This window comes from Piliocolobus tephrosceles, chromosome 2 (genome assembly GCF_002776525.5).
Source record: "Piliocolobus tephrosceles isolate RC106 chromosome 2, ASM277652v3, whole genome shotgun sequence".
NCBI classification, from domain to species: domain Eukaryota; kingdom Metazoa; phylum Chordata; class Mammalia; order Primates; family Cercopithecidae; genus Piliocolobus; species Piliocolobus tephrosceles.
The window spans coordinates 75,177,844-75,200,297 of record NC_045435.1 but is presented as its reverse complement, the minus strand read 5'-3'; the positions used below and the strand labels follow the sequence as shown (position 1 = coordinate 75,200,297).

At 38.7% G+C, this 22,454-nt stretch overlaps 1 protein-coding gene across 1 annotated transcript in view; it reads right to left on the bottom strand.

The window, feature by feature from the left end:
- The window catches only part of FHIT (fragile histidine triad diadenosine triphosphatase), a 1,513,705-nt gene that overhangs the window by 1,467,219 nt on the left and 24,032 nt on the right, over positions 1-22,454 (bottom strand). Inside the window, exon 2 of the mRNA XM_031935191.1 lies at positions 8,944-8,992. The gene's annotated coding sequence lies outside the window, so the exon portion shown is untranslated. The remainder of the gene's footprint in view (positions 1-8,943; positions 8,993-22,454) is intronic.

Below are 22,454 nucleotides of genomic sequence, written 5' to 3'. Positions count from 1 at the left end.
TAGTTTAAAGCAGGGAAAGGGTAACAGCTGCTCTGATATCCCTTTAGCCCCAAGGGCAGCTGGGCAGACCCAGAGCAGCCAGAGACCCCACATCCATGCCCTATACACACACATCAGCCACCCCAGCTGTGAACAGCCTCTTCTGATTGCTTAACATGTTGGCCAAATTGTATTTTCCATGTGCGCCATAACAAGAACAAAGTCGGGAAGCACCAATCTAAGCCACCAGGGATGAGTCCCATTCCGAGTGCCAGTGTCTGATTTAGGAAGGAACATGGGACTGCAATCAACTAAATGAGACTTAAGGGGAAGCCTGCTGGGGGGTTACAGGAACGGTTCCTTGCTTTTAAAAAGGGACATATAAAACATATATTTTATTTTGCCAGTGGATGTTGCCATGTCTGCCTGTGGCTCCCAAAAAGGAAGCAGCCATCTTAGAACTATAAAGGCAGCCAGTCTAAGAACGAAGTCAACACACTGAAGATGGCAGAGGAAAAAGAGCAAGAAATAGGCACTTTGGTAACACTGTTGAGCCACTGAATTAACAAAACCTGAAATTGCACCCCCTCCCAGGAGGTCTTATTCCCTGAGATAATTCATTTTTCTTATTCTGATGGGTTTTTATTTGGTGGATTTTCAAATGTAACTTGGTAGAGCAACTCACAAAATAATTGACAGTACCCAGCAATCTGTCAACAGCTGAGTGCTCAAAATCCTCTCCCTGCTACACAGTGACAACCATCAAAGGCACCCTGGTGGGTCCCCAGTTGCTTGGCACTAGGGAAAAGTGGATTGCAGTTAAGATTCCAGACATTTGGAGCCAGGATTCTATAATGCCTTCCCATCAATCATGACATCCATGGGACTCAGCAGGTAGACTTGCAGAGGGCAGGGAGCTTTTTTCTTTTAATTCCCCTACTGTTTGAACCATTTCAAGTTGACTTTTTGATTATTTGCAGCCAAAGGCATCTTCAGTTATAAATCCATCTTCACATAATTAGCAGCAAATTTATGTGGCCTCCTTCGAGCAAAGACTTAGGAGAAAATGATGCACAGATTCATAATTCCACCCACATTCCCCAAAATTTTTAGATGATGGGTCTTCAGTGAATTTTCCCTATAAAAAAAGACAACTGAGATGCCAGAAAAAGGATTAATCATGTGATCATCTGACACTTATCATGGGAGTCATCAAGTACCACACGAATGGTGAGGCATCACTTTGTCTCAGTGTTGAATTAGGCGCAGCATAATTTTAAAACATCAGTTTGTACTTTTTGCTATCCCTCCTGTGTATACTGTTCCCTTTCGCATCTCAAAAACTTCAAGACTTTGCCTTCTTCTCTTTGTCTCCGGGGCATATTCAAATGCAAAAGATACTAAAAGGCAATCGCCAATCCCCTAAATCTAGTCCCCATTAAAGATTTTTCTTTTTCAAAAAAGCCTAAATTCATTGAAGGGTATGTGTTAGATACCAGCAGGAAGGTCTAAAATAAAGACAATTTGGGTTGTTTTGTTTTGCTTAAAAGTGTTTTTCTCTGATCTTGTTTAGATGGGCAGTTGGAGTACAGCAAGGATTGGGCTTTCCTGATATTGAAGAGAAGCTGAATCAGTTCCTTAAAGTAGTGGAAGCTGGCACCCTGCTTCCTGGCAGAACTCTAGAGAGGTGACAGGACTTTTGATAGGGATAGTGATGGGATACTGGGAAAATGACTACTGGGGCCTTGAAGTCACAGTGAAGCCTTCTTTGCACAGATACAACAGGGCTACCCAGCACTGCACAGACAAGAAGCCTCTGATGGTAACCAGTGTGGACTAAAGTTCAGAGGGCCTTTTTAAAAATGTTTTGTGCTGTAACAGACCTGCGGCATTTTTGCATCAATGACCTTAAGTGAGTAGACACTCCAAATACCACTTAGAACTTCCCAACATTTAGAGAAAAAAAAGTAACCAGTTACGAATGTATGCATGCTTGCAATTCATGCAGCATTCAAAACAATTTTTCAGAATGAAATCTTTAAATCAGAATGCACACTCAGTTTGTATTTTTAGTTGATTTGACACATCATGAACAACCAAAGGATTCCACAATACCAGGCCAAGTTCCCACTGTAGGGGTGAAAAGGTGTGATACCTATCCTCACCTCTCATAAGAGTCACAGTCGACACTCCTATAACAAAAGACAGGTCAGCAAGAGAAAAGCATAACAAATGTATTTAATCAAAGTTTTATGTGGCACAGCAGCCTTCAGAAATGAAAACCCAAAGACTCAAGGAAAATGGTTTTTATGCTTAGGTTCAGTGAATAATGCACAGCCATGTGGTAGAACAAAAGGGGTGTGTTCTACTGGAAACAGAAAATAGATTGGCGGTGGTGCGGGTGGTGCTGGGGACCAGCAAGTCCTGACTGTTCAGATTCTTCTTGACTTCTCTGTGCAACATTCCTTCTCCCAAGTATGGAGTAGGGCCCCTATGGAATGAGGATCTTCAAGAGAGAAGGAAGAGAATGACTTTTCTAGGTTTCATGGCTTGCTGTGGGGAAGAGACGTTCTAGTTTCTATGACCCACCTTAGGGAAGAGGAATTCTGGTTTATATGACTTGCTTAAGGGGTGGAAGAGAAGTAGGAGACAGGATGATGGCAGATTGCCAGAAAGACCTTGGTTCTGAGGGCTTTCCAATGTATTTCCTTCAGTTTAAAGTACTCAGCATGCTAAGGTACCATACTTTGGAGGATTGGGTTCTAATACCACTAATTATTTAATATTTTCCTTCCTGCAAATCCTGCCACCTTAAAAAAAGGAAAACTAACTGTACAACAGATAGTTCTGTAGCTAATGAGCATTATTAAATATTTTCAAAACATTCCAATAAAAGGCAATACCAAACTGCTTTTAATACTTTCTAAATAATGCCACCCTCATTTATGAAGAATTGCTGTATTTCTCTCAACGTTCTGGGCATTAACGAAGATTGAATATAAATAAAAGAATTGTCTTATATGTATGGCACTTTAAAGAGTTGAGATTCCCAAATAATACACAAGCATTTTCAAATCACACGTGGGATGTAAAGTGAAAATGTTCTTGAAGGAAATATCCTCTAATAATACTTACCTACTTCAGAGGGTGATGGGAAGCTCTATTAACACCAAAGGAACACTTTTAGATCTTCAAATAAAAGCACTACACAAATGCAAAGTATTATTATTATAGTTCTGAAATAATTTCACACCTAGGGATGAGAAAACCCCAGGCCAAATTTTATTGCTTCTCTCATGCATGATAAACAAGAAATGCCATAAGCAAAGGGTGAGGGGGGTGGTTAGTAGGGGGTGTGATAGTGGGGAAGTGGAAATCAAACAGAACAAAGACTTCAAAGTTTCTCTTTCACTAGGACTTTATATTTCCCCAGATGTCATTTTAGGAACTCTCAGGGAAAAAAGAAAAAAAAAAAAAAAAAAAAGTCCCTTAAAGGTCAGAGTTAAGTACAGGGACAAAGTTCTCATTGCTTTTGTACCAGATAAAACAACAACAGGCTGAGCTGAAAAAAATAAGCTTGTCTACTTCTATGGGGCACAATTTCTCCCAAAGCATTTGCCAAACTTAAAAAATGGCCAGATGAATTATTACTGAATCACTCACTAGTGTGATGATCTCACCTATGAAGTCAAATGTAGCTGCTTTAACAAACACCAGGATTTCTAGTCAGTTACTGAGAGCACTGAGCAAGACAGCCATTTGTTACTGCTGATGGTAGTGGTGGTGATGATGATGAAGATGATAATGATGTTGATGATCATGATTGTGATGATGGTAATTACACTAATGATAGGATATGGAACAGAAGTTCTCAAACCTGCTGATCAATGGAATCACCCGTAGAGCTTTTTACAATACAGATTCTTGGTTCTCCATCTCAGCCCCACTGATTTTGAATCTCTGAAGATAGAACCCAGGAATTTTTTTTAAAGTAGCCATCAGGGTAACTGAAGTGACAGTATCTGTAAGTAATATAATGATTAAGAAGGCGGGCTCTGTGAACAGACTGGCTGGTTGGTGTCTTCTCCCAGTTCTAACACTTATTAGCTATGTGACCTTGGAAAAAATACTTAGCCTTAAGTCTCAATTTCCACATCTATAAAATGGAAATACTAACATGACCCACCTACAAAATTGACATGCTATTACTACCTACCTTATAAGGTAGATGCCTAAAGTAGGCAAATTTTTTAAAGCATATATTAATTCCAAGAAAGACAAAAAAATTTATATTAAAGAAAACATAACAAATACCATTTGGCTTAGCAGTAGAAAAAAACTACATAATCGTGATAATGTAAATATTACCTGTTGATTTAAATAAAAATTATAATATAAGTATGTCAGGAGGCTGTGGGGATCAAAAGTGGTAGGAGTGGAAAGGATCAGAGAGCTATTGCTAAAATTGATAAATTAGGAAAGAATAATATAAGTACATTATTTAGAAAGAGAGAGGTAAACACCAGAAACATCAGAGTAGAAAGTTGCTAATTCTGGGGAAGCAATCCAGAGAGAGGTAGAAAGAAGGCATAGATGTTGCAGTTTTTAAATATTTGCTTCGTAATGCAGTTTTATTTAAACAATTTACATACATTGCTTTGATAAAAATAAAAATAAAAATAAAATGTAAAAGGTAATTCATAATGCATATAAGTACAATATGGTATTTCTTTATATACTGGGGTTAATATAAAGCTTTTCAATTTACCAAAACTTGCTTTAAAAAAAATGATATAATATCACCAACTATGCCACCAAAATGTCCATTTCTTAAAAGTGTACGATAAAGACTTAGTTTTTCCCTGGCACACTCTAAATCCTGAAAAGATATTTGCTGAATTCAGCTGAGGATGGTGGAACAATATATAAAGAAAAAATTCCTTTGTACAATCAAGGTCGCAGCAGGAAGGGGATGACATCTTTACCTGGGGTGAAGGTAGGGTTAAGGGAAGACCACTAAGGGATGGTCTAGTGTGCTGGAGTTAGCAAAAATTCCATTAACACTCTAGACTCAAAGGGGCAAAGGGAAGAAGCAGTTACCAGACAGTGGAAAGAGCTGTATCTGCAGAAGAGAGACCCCCAACAGGAACCGTGGCCTTCCTTAGAGGGATACAGTCATTGCCAACCCACAGTGCTGCAGGGAAGAAAGTAGGGAAGAATATTTCAGCCTCGTGTTCCCAGGTCTTTGTCCAGTTCCTTCCTCTGGCTAATATAACAGAAAGCCAGCCAACAAGGGAGCCCAGGGAATGCCTGCAATAGAGGTTAGGCCCTTGGTGCAGAGTTGTTTAGAAGAGAGAGGAGCTAGAAGCACAAATGAATACCCAGCACAAGCACTATACAGGGTTGTTGTTGTTGTTGTTGTTGTTGTCATCGTTGTTAATTTGTCTCTTTTCCTACTCAGCCTCCTAAAACAAGCCCCTCAAATTTTTCACATCTGTTTAAGAAATATTCATGGCATGATAGCAATATGGTGATGTTATGCATTTGTTAAAAATTTACTAAGCACTTTCACATATATTGTCTTTATGTGATCCTCAAAACAGCCCTGTGCAATAAATAGGGCAAAAGTTATCCTCATTTTACAGGTGAGGAACCTGAGATCTTAAAGAAAGTTGGGAATCTTGCAGAGAGTCACAAAGCTAGCAAATGGCAGAGCCAAAACTAGAAGGAATGTTTCCTAATACCCCAGCTAAGGCTCTTCTCACCATATAATACTGTCATGCTATTTATTCACAGTAGGAGTGCAACATTGATATCCCTGTTAAAAAAAAAAATTAACTAGTTTTGCTCTAGGCACTGCACAGAGCACAGAAATAGTCAACAAATAAGACACAAGGGGAAACAGAGAAAACTTGCACATTCCACTCTCATTCTCCATTCCACAAGCAATGCCAGAACGGGAAGTAATTGAGTTTTCAATCACATTTTACACATCATTGAAAAGAAGGTGTTCAGTAGGGTAAGAGCAGTATTCAAAGGAGAAATAAAAATTCAGGGAAAAGTAGAAAAATGTTTAAAGAATATACCTGTTGTGTTTGGGGTTGCTGGGGGTAAACAGAAGAAAATCTCAGTCCCTTCACAATCCCCATGACACAAAGAGACCAGGGCCCCAGAAGTTGGGAGGGATGACTTCTCTGCTTCTCTTCTCATTTCCAGCCCTACCCCCACATACATATACATTCTTTGAGAGCTAAGAGAAGCAGCCAAGAGTGACTTCCCTGTACCAAACACAGGAGTACTGGGAAGTTCAGCAAAATAACCTGTTTTTGAGATTCTAATAAAGAACTCTGTACCTTTTGTAATCTACTGCAAACACTGAGCTGCTTACACATGATGAAAGAAAGTAATGAGTGGCACTTTAATTGTAAACCTCCAAACATACAATATTTATTCCAAATTTGGCTCACTAATGAATAGACTATACTATCAATTAGGGTTCTGTAGTTGCAAGCAGCAGAAACCAATTGGCTAATTTAAGAATTATTGAAAGGATATTGGAGTCTCAGTCAATCCACAGCAGAATGGAAAATAAGGTTTGGGGGTCATGACTAGCCAAAACAGACATGGAGGCAACAGTGGTCTCATAGTACATACTGGCAGATCAGAATGCCCGTCTAGGACAAGGGAGAATCCTTTAGCTAAAGAATCAGATTCCAAAGAAGGAGCATTTACTTTGCCAAGCTTGTGGTCATACACCCATCCATAGGCTGGGTGCAGGCCCCTGGGTAGGGCCCCAGGTTACAGTTCCACTAGCCTAATTACCTCAAAAATACATAAAGGTGCTGTTAGGAAGGAAAAACATATACACGACAGAAAAAAAAAAAAAAAAAGTTGGTGAGGGGGGTTCCCTCTATACTTACCAAGGCTTTCTTTAAAAATTCTTGAAGAAGCTAAACAGCAGTAGATTCCTAATTTCTCAAGACTATTAGTTAGTAATTGACGACAACGAAAGAAGGTAGTTTTCCTAATACCTACAAAACTTCAGCCTAATAACTTTTTCACGTCCAGAGGCCTTACTTCCTATATTACCTGTAAGTTATCTTTTCACTTGATTCCTAAGGACCAAGCAGAATTTTCCCTTCTTTGGTAACAACATGCTTATTTTAGAAATATTATCCTGAAGCTTCTAAAATGAATAGACTCATAAAAATATATAATGAATAAATTCATAAGGATGCTGCTGCTGCTGCTGCTGCTGCTGCTGATGATGATGATGGTGACATTAATTAGAGCAGAAGCAGCTCACATCTACCGAGCACTTATCATGAGCCAGGACTTCTTCTAAGCCCTTGGTACAGAATACTTCATTTAATTCTCCACAACTACATGAAGCCAAAAACAGTATTATCCCCACTTCACAGATCAGGAAACTGAGACTCTAAGAGGGTGAGTAAGTTGTCCGTAGTCCAATAGCTAGTAAAAGCCAAATCATGACTAAACCCATGTCTGATTCCAGAGTACAAATTCAACAAAAGAGTTCCATTGAGAGTAGAGAAAATGGACTGTGCCTGTGTGGAAACATCCCCCAAGAGGAAAGGAAGCATCATATCTGTGCCAAAAGATTACAAAGTTGTCAAGATGGCTACATCACCACTAAATCCAATTATTTATGAGCATTTATTTCTAAAAGCTATCAAGTATTTCTTTATTCCAAGGTGTGGCTCAACAGTCCAGAGACATGTAGTTAGATGGCCGAAAATAAGAATTATCTACTGCTTAAGACAGTATTTTCTTCACTGATGTTCAACCATCATGGCAAAATTCCAAGCCAACCAGTTTTCATGCACTAGAATTTAGTTGCCCCAAAGCAAATCCTAAGACAAGAGGATTTTTTTTTTATAACTCATATTTTGATTATCTAAAAGGGGTTTCTCCAATATCCCTGTAAAATTCTTCTTTGCCCTCCAAATAAACATGAAAAATTCAGCCCCAGAAGTAGAGTTGTCAAGAAGTAAGTAAGAACTTAAAGTATAAGGTAAATCAAAATGGCTTTTCAACTTTAACTAAAGTGGTCATAGTTATGATTGCTGTAATAAAAATGACAGAAAAAACCCTAAAAGTGTCAAAAATGTAATTTATGATGAAAACAAATGTAAAATTATAGCATATTTCACCCTGGCCACCAAAGACTCTTGATGAAACTGCAGCCCTATAATTGCCCAGAATGAATTCTTTAAATTAAAATACTTCATGCAGAACAGAAATTAAACAATGAATCAAAGAACAATGCTGTACAGAGGTATGCTTATAAATATACCTAGCAAAGAGGAAACAATTACATTTTTCCATGTAAAAACCAACTTGATTGTAATGTTTCACAAGAGGCCGAGTAGGTACTTTTCCCATTGCTTCAAGCTTGGAAGTTCATTTCCTGTAATTCATTTAGGGCTCAGAGTGACTGGGTGGAATGAAATTAGATACACCAAATTCAGTGGCTCTTTTCTTTCTACAAAACTAGATCTTCCATGCAACTGCACAACTGACTTTCACAATAAATTTCATCCAACCCAATTGAAATGCCACTCTGTATTTTATTTTAAATGCTTTGTTTGGCCAGCTAGTTTTATTTAACTATTGGCCAGAAGTAGTACAAGTGCATTCTTTTTCCATCTAGCATTAATCATAGTAAACTTAGCTCCATTGGAATGTCTTAACTGCTGAGAAGAAAGCAAAAGTCAGCAAGCATACAATCGCATTTGTCTACTCTCAACACATCATTTTATTTCCTCTTGCTCTCTGCTAACTACTGCTCAGCACTTTTGCCTAAGAGGGAGGACAAGCAGGTGGTTAAGGAAGTTGTCCTGTCAGCTATATCTTCAGTCCAAGTGTTTAAATCTCTGAATAAAAGAAAAATCAATGTTGTAAAGGCAATGTTTGTCAAGGCCATGTAATAAATACACTTACCTTTACAGACCGTTCTCAATGGATTTCTCTTCTTTGCTGAGCTTCAAAGCTACAAAGAGATAAAAAATGAAAGACAGAGTTGTCTGTGAGTAAAACAACAAACGTTTTCTCCCCATGTCTCTAAATAGAATTTCCATATGCCATGGTATATGGTGCTAGCCAAATAAACCATTGATAAAACTGTGCCTCATACCTCCTGCACAAGAGGCCAAAAAAAGACAGTCAGAAACTGAAAATGGTGCACACATCTACCCAGAATTGAAGCACACAAACCTTCGCCAAATCTACAGTCAAATCTTTTGGAGTGTGAACTCCTCAACAGAATGGGAACAGCTTATAAAGTAGAGAGATGAAAATCAAATTAAACACGAGTGTGACATACTCAATCTGACTAAGCATTTCATTTTCTTATTTCTTTTTGTCATCTTTCTTGCATGCTCTATTTCCATTTCTCTGAAAAAGTTTCACTTAGTGATACTTATTTCATTTATATGAGGTGCATGGTCCTTCTAATAAAGACCTCACCACTTGTTCCATAAGTATATGTGTGCATGCTTACAGGGACAATCATCCTTTCTATACATAGACTGCAGCCTTGTCTCAGAAGAAACTCACAAAACAAAGGAAGCCACAACTTGACATTTCAAATCAAATCTTGTTAACTTCAGCTTTCTGTGGTCAAAACATAAATACTATGCACTGACTACACGCAAGTCAATGTGACAAAAGATCTGTAAAACAACAGCAATAACTTACGGTTTCATGAAGCTGGTTCTTTAATCATCCAACCTTACTCATAAGGTGCCTCTGTAGTCACTAGTAATGGGAATACATACCTTTCTCTCATTTTTGGCTAGGTCCTAACATCTCTGAAAGGTACAGTAGTTGGGGATAGAAAACTACACCATAGTTTTCCATGGTTCTTTTTTTTTCCTTCAATATCTTACGGGATTGTTTTAGCTCTTACTGGACTGTTTCCCTCCACATCCCTCTATTCCACCAAAGAATGCATTACCGCTGATGCATGACCACCAAAGAACAAGTCAGACTTACGGGCTAAGATGTAAATCTTAGACTATTAATGCAGGAGATAAGTCCCTTCTATGGGACAGAATCAGAAATTTCTCCTTCCCCCTGAGTTACACAGATTACAAATGAGTTTAGAAGAAACATAGCTTGGAGAATACTTGATAAAATAGTATAATATTGCATTTGTGAAATCTAAGAGATTAATAATCTGATAACATGGAGATTGAGCTGAATCCCTTTCCACTCCAACCACAGAATGCTAAACAAATACAATGATGATTTAAAATACATATATGTGTGTGTATGTATACATATGTGCATATATGTATATACATATGTGCCTATGTACACATATGTGTACATACATACACATGTGTGTATATATACATACATATATACACACACATACATACACACATGTGCACACCCACACATATATAGCCAAGTTCAAAAGAAAGAGAAAAAGCCAATATAAAAATATAATGGATGTAGAGTTTCTAGAATGAAAGACATGAGTTCTCTTGAAAAAGTATACCAATATCTCAAAAAGATAAATAAAAGCAAATGCATACTTTGATACTCAGGATGAAACCACAGAACACTAGAGATAAAAATAAAGTCAACCAGAGAGGGAAAAAAAGAAACTTCTGGCAAAAGAACATGTCATCAGCAAAAATAAAAGTAAAGCAATAGGCCGGGCACTGTGGCTCACGCCTGTAATCCCAGCACTTTGGGAGGCCAAGGCGGGCAGATCACCTGAAGTCAGGAGTTTGAGACCAGCGTGGCCAACATGGTGAAACCTTATCTGTACTAAAAATCCAAAAATTATCTGGACTTGGTGGTGGGCACCTGTAATCCCAGCTGCTCAGGTGGCTGAGGAAGGAGAATTGCTTGAACCCAGGAGGCAGAGGTTGCAGTGAGCTGAAATTGCACCACTGCACTCCAGCCTGGGCAACAAGAGAGAAACTTTTCCTCAAAAAAAAAAAAAAAAGAAAAAATTATATGCCCATACTAAACCCATCATTCAAGAATAATAGAGAACAATAGATAAATAGGAACACTTTTCAAAAAAAAAAAAGATTGTTCAGTGCTCACAATAGTTTACTTTTGCCAAAAGAAATACTAAAATAAGATATGCTTGAATAAGTGGGAATTTATCCCAGAAGGAAGGAGTGAGAAACAAGAAGCAATAGTGAACAGAGAAATTAGTAAGTATGATGGTAAATCTAGTAACTTTAACAATAAGTAATGGGCATTGATTAATAATTATTAAGACCTAGTTGTAAAAAAACAAAACAATTTTTAGGATTTGCCAATAAAGTGAAACTCAGTGGTTTATCACAATCATATGGAATAAAGAAGGGGGTAATAAGTTGTTTAGAAGGAGGACAGAAATACTACTTAAGGCATTAAAGATATGCATTAAAACTACTAATTAACTTGTTAAGGATAACCAGCATTTTTTTATCTGTCTATATAACGAAAGAGGCCATTGCACACGTACTCACAGAGACTTGTAGAATGTTTACAGCAGTATTGCCAGGATGGCAAAAAATACAGAAAACAACCCAAACATCTATCAGCAATACGATAAACACATTTTTTACGTATTCTTAGAATACAATATTATATAACTTTGAAAAATCAATGAAACAGTTACCCATATCAACATAGCTACCTCTCAAAATATGATGTAAAACAAAACAAGTGAGTCACAGAAAGCTATACATATTATTCTATTTGTATAACATTCAAAAAGACAAAAATAAATACTGTGTTGTTTTTGAATATAAACTGTAAGTGGTACAAAACAAAAAGAAAGGGAAGAAATTTACACAGAATTCAGGCTATCTTTATCTTGAGAGTGGGAGAGGAGATGGAATATGTGAAAGGGATAAGGGGGATTCTAGAATATGGTAATGCTCTGTTTCTTGGCTTAGAAAGAGGTATCTAGACAATCAGTTTATTATTTTCTTTAAACTGTATATGTATACTTGCACAAATTATTTTGCATGTATGCTCTACTTCCGAATTTTAAAACATATAAGAGTAATAACCAAAAGAATAGAAATTTCCAAATCAATAGAGGGAACAACATGGAGTAGAGAAAACACAATCGATTCTCTACACAACATTGAAATGGAAGGGAGAAAGAAGCAAAGGAAAACACGCTGAATAGAAAATACAAAAGAAAATATTTTAACACAGTCCAACTGTGTCAGGAATCAGGGTAAGTACATCTGTTAAAATTTTATCAAAACAAACGTTTTAAAATCTTGCTATGTGTTGTTTATAAGAAACAAATTTAAACATAAGTTTTGAAAAGAAAAGTGTGGATAAGTACACACCAAGGAAATAGGAACCAAAAAAAAGCTGATGGAAATAAGTTATTGTTAGGCATGACTAAAGTTAGCAATAATAGAAGAGAAAGTATTTATATTCATTTTTTATCGACATATAACAAATTACCCAAAAATTAGATATTTAAAAATAAAAGTAAGAATTTATTATCTCTCATGGTTTCTATGGATCAAGAATTCTGGCAGGGTTCAGCAGGATGGCTTTTCTGTATGCTACATAAAGCCTGAGGCTTTAGCTAGGAGACTAGAAAGTTAGGGGCTGGAATCATGTGAAGTCTCATGCCCTCAAATATCTAAGCTAGGAGCTGGGATCATGTGAAGACTCATGCCCTCACATATCTGCCAGTTGTTGCTCAGAGTTAGCTGAGACCACAACTAGAGCTAGCAGCTGGAATACATCCATGTGGCCTCTCCATGTGGCTTGAGTCTCCTCACAACATGGTGGCTGAGTTCCAAAGATGAGTTCTGAGAGAGAGAGACAAACAGAAGCTGTATTTTTTATGACCTAGGCTCAGAAATCACATAACACCATTTACACTGCACTCCACTAGTCAGGGCAGTCACAAACCCCCACCCAGACTAAAAGAAAGAGAACAACAGCCTTGCCCCCCTCAAAGAGGGAGTGTCTGTTACACTGTAAGAAAAGCACAGGATTGGATAAATGTGCTGATGTGACCACCTTTGGAAAATGCAATCTGCCACAACATTCTTTACAAGTACATATGAAACATAAGCAGAAATTAAACATATAGTAGGCCTGAAACTAGTCTCAATGAATATCAAACAACAGATAGCAAAGGTTTCTTACCATAATGCATTAAAGTTGGAAAACAATTATTAAATATGGTTTTTAAAATGTGTTCAAAAATTATACTTTTATGACAGTTTCCCTTTGTGAATTGGGATTAGACAAGGACCTTAACTAAATTCCACCGGATGAAGGTCCACATCTGGAGTCAAAAGAGATCACTAGTTTGGTTGTGGATACATTGAATTTGAAGTGCCTTAGAGACATCTAAAGGAAAATATCCAGGTAAGCAGTTGGGTAGATGAGTCTGTAGCTAAGAGGGGAGGCCTGAGAGTGGTAAGTTATCTGTAAGTAGGAAGCAACTGCAGTTGTGAATATGGATGCAACTGTCCAGGGAGTCAGTATAAGCAGAAAGACAAAAGGCCCTAGGACTGATCTGTGAGCAAGTTCAACATCTAACAGTTGTGTTGAGGAGGATGAATCCTACATATGAGACAGAACAGTTGCCAGAGAAGGAAAACAAAATCCTCAAGATTCACAGAAAGGTCAAGTGATATAAATCCTAAAAAAAAGCCCAATATGAAGGTTCATGAGGAACTCAGCAGGAACTGTTTTGTGGATTGATGGAGGCAGAATTCAGTTTGGAATTGGTTAAGACGGAAGTAGAAGTCATTAAACAAAGACAATGAGCAAAGACAATTCTAGATAAGATTGGCTGCAATTGGGGAGGAAAGAGTGGCAACTAAACGACAAAGGCCTGGAAGAGGGTTTGTTTGTATAGTTTTCAAACAGAGAAAAAGCTGAGTATGTATCAAGATAATGGAGAAGATCTATTTAAGATGCAGAGTGAGTGTAGAAGAGAAAGCATAATCAGTGCTGAAGGTTCCTGAGAAGGTTGAAAGGGACACGTGGTAGCACTGGTTTTAAACAGACCTTTGGTCTCACCATAATCATATAGTGTCTTATGATAGGAATCCATGCTATTGTCTTAATGTACTACTTTCTCGTGTGTTTATGTTTTCTCACCCTAATTAGAATCTAAGCTCTCTAAAATGTATGGCCTTTATTGTTCAAACCAACCTCACCTTACTCACACATTGAAAGCCCCAGATTCTATCCCAGCACCCAACAGTCATTCAATAAACAGTCATGTGTCACTTAGTAATGGGAGTATATTCTGAGAAATGCACCCATAGGTGATTTTGTCATTGCGCAAATATCACTGCATGTACTTACACAAACCTAGAAAGTGTAGCCCACTATACACTTATCCTATATGGTATAGCCTATTGTTCCTAGGTTACAGACCTGTAAAGCATGTTACTGTCCTAAATGCTGTAAGTAATTGTAACACAGTGGTAAGTATTTGTTTATCTAAACATCTAAACATAGAAAAGTTATGGTAAATATAATATTATGGAACCATGGTCCTATATGCAATCCATCATTGACTGAAATGTCATTATGTGGCACACAACTGTACTTGTTGAATAAACTAATGCAAGCAGATTCTGTCGTCTTTGTGTATATCTTTGTGTAAATCTAAAAATGTGTGTGTGTGTGTGTATGTGTATGTGTGTGTGTGTGTGTGTCCTAGCTATCCAAAATGGGAGCGAGTCAGAACCCAAAAAAGTTCTTGTTCCAGAGTATAGCTCTCTAGACAATAGTCAGGAATAGCCACTCAAATTAGCCCTCTCTTTCCCATGTTTTCCTTGACCTAAAAATCCAAGGATCTAAACTACAGGCCATGAAAACATTTTCACCTACAGATACAACGTTATACCACTTCCCACTTTCCTCATGCTTAATTCGTCCATATTTTGTTCTAGAGCAGACAATCTCTGTATCCTTCATTTCACCTCCTGCAAGACATAAATTAAATGTAAATGAATCCAAATAGGTTTGGGCTTCAGTTCTCCTAAAATAAATAAACATGGAAGTAGAGTAGTACAGGCCAATAACACACTGATTTATCTTGCTGGTTTTTCAGAGGATAGTCCTCCAGAAAATCTTTACAAACCCCAACCCTCTCAATCCATGATCCAAACCCCAGCTCCCTTAAAAATAGGTCTGAATTTAAACAAATATCTTTCCCAAATATAGAAACCTGCTTTGATGGTGATTCATCTTATCCCAACAGAAACCTTTCTCTGGGTACCATCCAACTGCACCATTCTTAAGGCAACACTGCCTGGAACTGAGGGATTTGCTTCTATTGTTGCATTCTGCAGCCCTCACCTGACTTAACTGCCATGTTAAGGAATTGGTTATTGACCTTTAAGTCTTTAACAATTATTTACATACCTAGGAAAGAGTCTGTGCATTCAGGTACAAGAATGAAGACACTGAATAAATTCAGTCCTCGTTTTCATTTTTATGCTACGTTCAGTGAGCTGTTACTGCAGACAAATTATTGCAGCATTCTTTCAAATGATAGCCAATTTTCAACTAAGAGAAGATTCTTAAACCGCTTTCTAAAACCTTTCCTGCATATCGGTGAAAACCAGGCAGTTGGAAAACACAGCCCTGTTAAACCACCTAATGATAAATTAATATTTTAAACACATGGAATTATTTAAGAATCTGCATAATAATTTAAACCCTTGACATAGCAGCAAAGGCCCCAAAAACCTAACACTTCTCAAAAATATTCCTGGAAGTTTTATTTCAATGTTTATGTATGCATTTATTATAGAATATTTTCAGAATTTCTGAAACTCAGATACATTTAGAGTCCAGGGAGGTGACCAGAATAATTCTTACTTTTGTTATTTACCTGGAGAGCTGATCAATATTGTCAAAATGTATGTGAAAGTCTTTCTATTTGACCATAAGTTCAGCAATAACACGGACCACATCTGTCTTGTCCTATATTAAATCTACATCTTCTAGAATACTGTCTGGCACATATACTTAGTAAAATTTCTTTAATAAAGGAGTATTATAAGTTTTCATTATTACTACAAAGGAAAATTGATTGCAAATTCTTTTTTTTTTTTTTTTGAGACGGAGTCTTGCTCTGTCGCCTGGGCTGGAGTGCAGTGGCTGGATCTCAGCTCACTGCAAGCTCTGCCTCCTGGGTTTACGCCATTCTCCTGCCTCAGCCTCCCGAGTAGCTGGGACTACAGGCGCCAGCCACCTCACCCGGCTAGCTTTTTGTATTTTTTAGTAGAGACGGGGTTTCACCGTGTTAGCCAGGATGGTCTCGAACTCCTGACCTCGTGATCCGCCCGTCTCGGCCTCCCAAAGTGCTGGGATTACAGGCTTGAGCCACCGCGCCCGGCCATAGCAAATTCTTAAGCAAAGGTTAGTTTTGAGTTTTGTTCTTGGTTTTCACTCATTCTCTTAATTTATACTCCATGTTTTCACAAAACAATAAGTTATCTCTCTACTGAAGCCTACCCTCCTATGGCCTGAGACACATACACACAATACGACATGCCCTTGCCACATCTATTCAATGCTGTCATATTTGCCATGCATCAGAAAAATAAATTTACCAAGTAGCAGAAGCTCTGGAAAATCATTAGGTGACATCTGAGGAACAGAATACCAATCAGCCAATAATTAGCACCTGAAAATTCATAGAGTCACAGACAAATCAAATTCCATGAAATCTCAGAGAGCACGACCCTGGATGGGTTAGTGCCCAGGCAATGGGGAAGCAGTAAATTGTACCACCCCTAGCCAGGACTGGAAGGTGCCATGGCTAGTCTATGCCCAGCGGGAGACATTCTGACAATGTGGCATTTGCACAGGGATGCCCTAACATGGCCCCAGTATGTTTTCTCAGAATGGGATGACATTTTAAGTCAAATAGCTCTGTTCCTAATAGCACAGGTCCTCCCCCAAACTCTAATAGCCTGAATTTGAGAAAAAGAGGTTCATCTTGGGGAGAAACTGAGGTTTTGCAGATGCGATATTAAAACAATCCTTTTATACGGAAGGCAAAACCAGATACTCAGTGTTTAACTTCATTCATTACCTTTCCATTGTTACACAGACCTCAGACAGCCTTAGACTTAAAAAATCATTCTCATTTAAGCAAAACTCTGTTCCTGGAGCATCTACACTGTATACTTTTCAATGAATGCTGAAACCAGTTATAAAGCTGTGCTACCAAGAGGCATGAAGAGTGACTGTCAGTACCTCACCAAACCCCTGCTGACTGGAACACGCGAGTCAGTCCAAGGACGCAGGGCCACCACTGGTTACTGCCGCCTCCAGCCTAACTAAGGTCACCTTTCCTGCAAGCCTGCCTCATTCTAAAGGAAGAAAACAGAGAGGTTGGAGAATACCAACTCCCCATTTGGTTTCTGCAGTTGCCAACTCTACTCACATGTGACTTGGGGAAAGCACCCTTAAGAAGAGTGGGGTCCAACATCCAACCAGACTCACCCAGCCCTGGGGGTAAATGCTCCACCTCCATCACGTGGCCTGTGTGCACCTGATTTGAATCTGCTCCTACCCTGAGCCAAGGGTAACTGTTCTGCCAGGCTCCCACTCCACTGCAGGGTCAGGCAGCAGCCTCTGCTCCTGGCTCCTGGCCCAGTGCTCGGATGGCCCGGCAACATCACTGCAGAGAGGGAGTCTGGTTGTGCCCTCCTCTGAACTCTCCATCTGGAAGACTCTCTGGCCTCCTTCCCTCTCATTTTTAATCTGACAGACACTGCGGACAGGGAAACTCAGAGCAGACCAAAGTTCATCTTCCCTTTCCTGCTTCTCGGCTGGCATAATCGCAGGGGCAGAACAAGGTTGTCATAGACCAGGATGCCAGGAATTAAATGAGGGTCCCTGACCACTGGAACACAATAGTCCTGCCTTCCAAAGTCTTAATTAGTCTTCCTGTGCCTGGCACACCTACCACCAGGGAGGTGGCCAGGTAAGGTGCCATGCTCACAGCAAGTATTCAACAAAATATTGGTTGAGAACAGCGGTCACAAATGCCTGCTGGCTCATGGCTTTGCAATAACAGTCAGCTCTGAGGTCTGGGCACCAGCAGCAAGATTTCTGCTCCCTGTACTAATGCAGACAGTTCTAGCAGCGTTATTCTGAGTGATATTCAGCCACCAGCTCAATTTGGATGCAAAATGATCTTAACAAACAGTGGCAGACTTGATAGACAGGCTGCTGAGCCTGGGGACCAAAACAAAGGACGAAAAGGAAAAGAAAGGAAGGGTTGATGGCAAGACAAGGAGAGGGAAATGAATACTGCAAAGAAAAATGAGGCGGATTACGGGCCTAGGTACCCTCAGTCCAGCAACTCTGAAATGAGCTGTGAACATAACAACAGACTCAAGGGTGGAAACAATGCGGGGAATCAAGGCAAGGGAACAGGGCAGCATCTGTCACGAATTTTGATGCTGGGACAGACTTAGGGCTAGTAGTGGAATAGATTTGGTAGTAAGTAATATTTGAGAGGTTTCAAAAGACAATGGGTCTTAATTCTGTCCTGTTTTGCATCTCTTGAACTACAGTGACATACCAAAATTTGTTGTTTTTCTAAGAGGACATTGACAGATACAATGAAAATTCTGAATACATTTTTTCCTTCTGCATTCATTATCTCTGGCCCTTATCCACAGGCCTATTGCAGACTAAATTGGATTTTGGATCACTGGTACTGAGGCGCTGCAATTAATTAACAATAGAAACATAATATTTATATCCAGGCCTAACAACATCTGACATTTAAACTATTCTGCCAGTCGGGCAAATTCCATTCGACAAATTTTCATTTTAATGAACATGACAGACCACAGTTTACATGATAGGCCAAGAAGCAGAACACAGTTGATCTCTTGGCATGTGTTTTCAAGGACTGACCATGCTCCAGAAGAAACAATCTGAGAAACTGTCAGAATAACAGAAAGACCAGATCCCCAGTTCTACCCAGACAGACCAAATACATACCACCCTCATGTCCCCCAACACAGATCCTAGTATGAAACTGTCCTCATTTCATGTGCAAGCTCAAAGTTAAATACTTACTGCCCCTTATAATCCACTGGATAATTTTTCTATCTTTGGGTTGCTGACATTTTCTTTGGGGTACTGAAGTCCCTTAGCCCTTTCTAATTAAAAAGTGATAAACGTTTTTGCAAGGCATCCAATAATGTGCAAAGTATACAAGAGTTGGAACTGATGCAGCTTTTTCAGTTGGCACAAAACTGGCCTTCCACATTTTGCCAGATGGTGTATCTCAGTAAGTCCCCAATCCCTGACTCGAGTGAGGGGCATTATCAATATGATGCTGAAGCAGAGACTGTCTTTAAATGCTATCTTATTTGCATTATACTAACACGATGGGTCTAACATTTATTCTTGCTGAAACTTTCACAGCTAAAGAAGTTTCATTCTTCTGTGACTCATTATTCCAGCCAACAGAATGTGATACAGATAAGGGGAAAAATTCTACCCTCCTTAAGAACCATATAAATTTGCTGGAAACCAATGTCAGAGAGCAGATCTCCCAGCCCAACTTCCTATTGCTCCTCTATGGGTTAGCGGTCCAAAGGACACTGGGTGAAACAGTGTGTATTTACCCAAGCCCATCTCTACTACCCCAAAAACGTGGCTGTAAAGGATAGAGATGAAGATGAAAAATGCAAAGAGAGCAAGGCAGATAGAAGCTTAATAGATCTGGGAAATAAATAAGGTCAGTGAAAAACAATATACTGTAGCTGGGATCCCTAAGGGCCGTATATTTCTAGTTCACATATTTACAACATTCCTTATTCTAGCTTTTATGTCAACCCAAAAGAACTGAAATAAAATTCCACTTTAAAAGTAATACTTCTTTGGAGTAGGGATTTGGTTCATGGGTTCCAATCTCAGCAACTGAAATGACTACCTACATGGTAATTTGTCTTCAAGCTGTGGCTCTGACTAGACCCAAAATGGTAATCATGCTTCATGTTACTATTTTATTTTATTTTATTTTATTTTATTTTATTTTGTTGACATGGAGTCTCGTTCTTGTTACCCAGGCTGGAATGCAATGACATGATCTCGGCTCACTCTGCCTCCCGGGTTCAAGTGATTCTCTTGCCTCAGCCTCCCGAGTAGCTGGGACTACTGGCACACGCCACCACATCCGGCTAATTTTTGTATTTTTAATAGATACCAGGTTTTACCATGTTGGCCAGGCTGGTCTTGTACTCCTGACTTCAGCTGATCCACCCACCTCGGCCTCCCATAGTGCTGGGATTACAGGCATGAGCCACTGCATCCAGCCCATGTTACTTTTAGATATGGCCATGATACCAGAACATTAAGCACTGAAAGGATGACAGCATTTCCGCCAGTGTAACCTAATTTAGAATCAATAAGGTGTCACTCAAATCGGCAGCATGTACATATATATACAGTGTGGATGGACGCACACACACATATATACACACACACATTAATTATAATAATAGTCACATGTTTGAGGTATTTACATGAATCTTCTCTTATATAATACTATGAGATAAGTACTAGTATGAACTCTGTTACACACTGAGGAAAGGGCAGTTACAGTTCACTGACCTCCTTAAGAGGTAAAGTCAAGGTCACAGGCATATAAGCCGTAGAGTTTAAGTGCAAATCCAAGTCTGCCCTTCCTCCAAAGCCTGTGCTCTACACAACACTGTGGCATATGACAGCATATGCAAGGGAAACAGCATGAAGGAATTGATTCCTTCTGGCAATAGTCAAAATATCTTTTAAATATCAGGTATAAAACATTTTCAGACCACCAGATGCTTATTCAATTTTGAAAAATCAATTTTTATGTAGTTGCTATGAGTAGTTTCATGTTTGTTAATGCCTGGTTATATTCTTGAAAAAGCAGGGGCCTCAAAGAGAAAAATATATATATCTTTTTGAAACTTGGTAAGAAAAATGAGACCCTAACTGGATTAAATTGAAAATGTTTGACAGAACACAAATGAATAGAATCTGTAACTTTAACATGCCTTTACAGGAGGCATGTCCTAAAACGGTCCTATCAAATTCAGAACACAATAGACTTAACATGCTTATTGTTGTAAACAAAGGCATTTGGTTAAATGACAGTTCCATCAAAGCTTAATAACCAAATTCAAGTGAACACAAAGTAAAGCGTTATATACTTTCTGTGGTTTCAGTAATAGCTAATCTAATAATGGTAAATGGAGGTTATTGTTGATTCCTTTGCCTCTGTTTCATAAATTAGATAAAGCAACGTGGCAGTTAGAGTACTTTAGAGTTTTATTGGACTAAGTGATTTTAAAGCTATCTCAAAATATAACAAAGTCATGACTTGAATGACCGCTGAGTTGTACCTTGTTTTCCATCACCATGTTAGTACTTTTCACCAGTGTTAAGTAAAAAGCTTCCTGTTAACTAAAACAATTCTATAAATACAATTTCTATTTATAGGACCAAATCATTTAAGGTAAAGTGCCATTGATACAGTAGTATCTGATATTCTATTTCACTAGGGCCAAGCTTGTAAAATATTAAGTATAAGAGCAGTCAAGTGTTATTTATTTCTTCTGATCCAAAACTCAGGAACAGTAGAATTTCTCTGCTTAATGATTTTTCATAGCACATTTCCAATTTTCTACTACAGTTTATTGATCTGGAATACTAAAACAGTTTTCTTCCCTGTCTAAAGAAAACAAAAAGCCCTGTGCCCCTAGTCCCATGGGAGATACCTCCAAAGACAACAGTCGTGGCATCTCATCAGGCGCTGAGGGGAGGTAATGAGAAGCAAGGCATTTTCCTTACTGAAAGAAGGTGCTAGTCAAATCTCAGGCCTTTTGATAACGGGAAACACTTCCCAGGCCTTTGCATTTGGAGAGGAGGCTACACACCTGCAGTTCTGAGAGCAGATGAGTTGCCCTTCACAAAGGCAGTCTATTTTCCTGCATTTCCCCTTCATGTCCTGATATGGTTACTTTCAATTACCCTGATAGCCCAGGAAGAAAAATATCCCTCTCTCCATATTTCATTCACATAATAAGAATCTACAAGCTGTTGTGTATGACAGATGAGGACTGTGTGCTGAAGCAACTTGTTCCGCCTGTCAGCCTCCGAGAACCCACAGCAATGAGATACAATCGTGATGACATTACTCGAGAAGAAGTGGGTCAAATACATGGTCACTTTAAAACAGAATGTCAACCATTCTTTCTACTTCAGTAATCTGATGCAGTGGTACTCAAAACACAGACAGTGAGAGAGAGAAAGGAAAGAGAGAGAGAGAGAAAAGAAGAGGAAAAAGTTCACCACTATTAGTTTAGTGTCATACATACACAAATAAAAATGCAAATAATTGTTAAAATTACTGTTCCCATATACCCTTACATGACTTTTTTCATCCTCCAGCCAATTAGTCAAGAAAT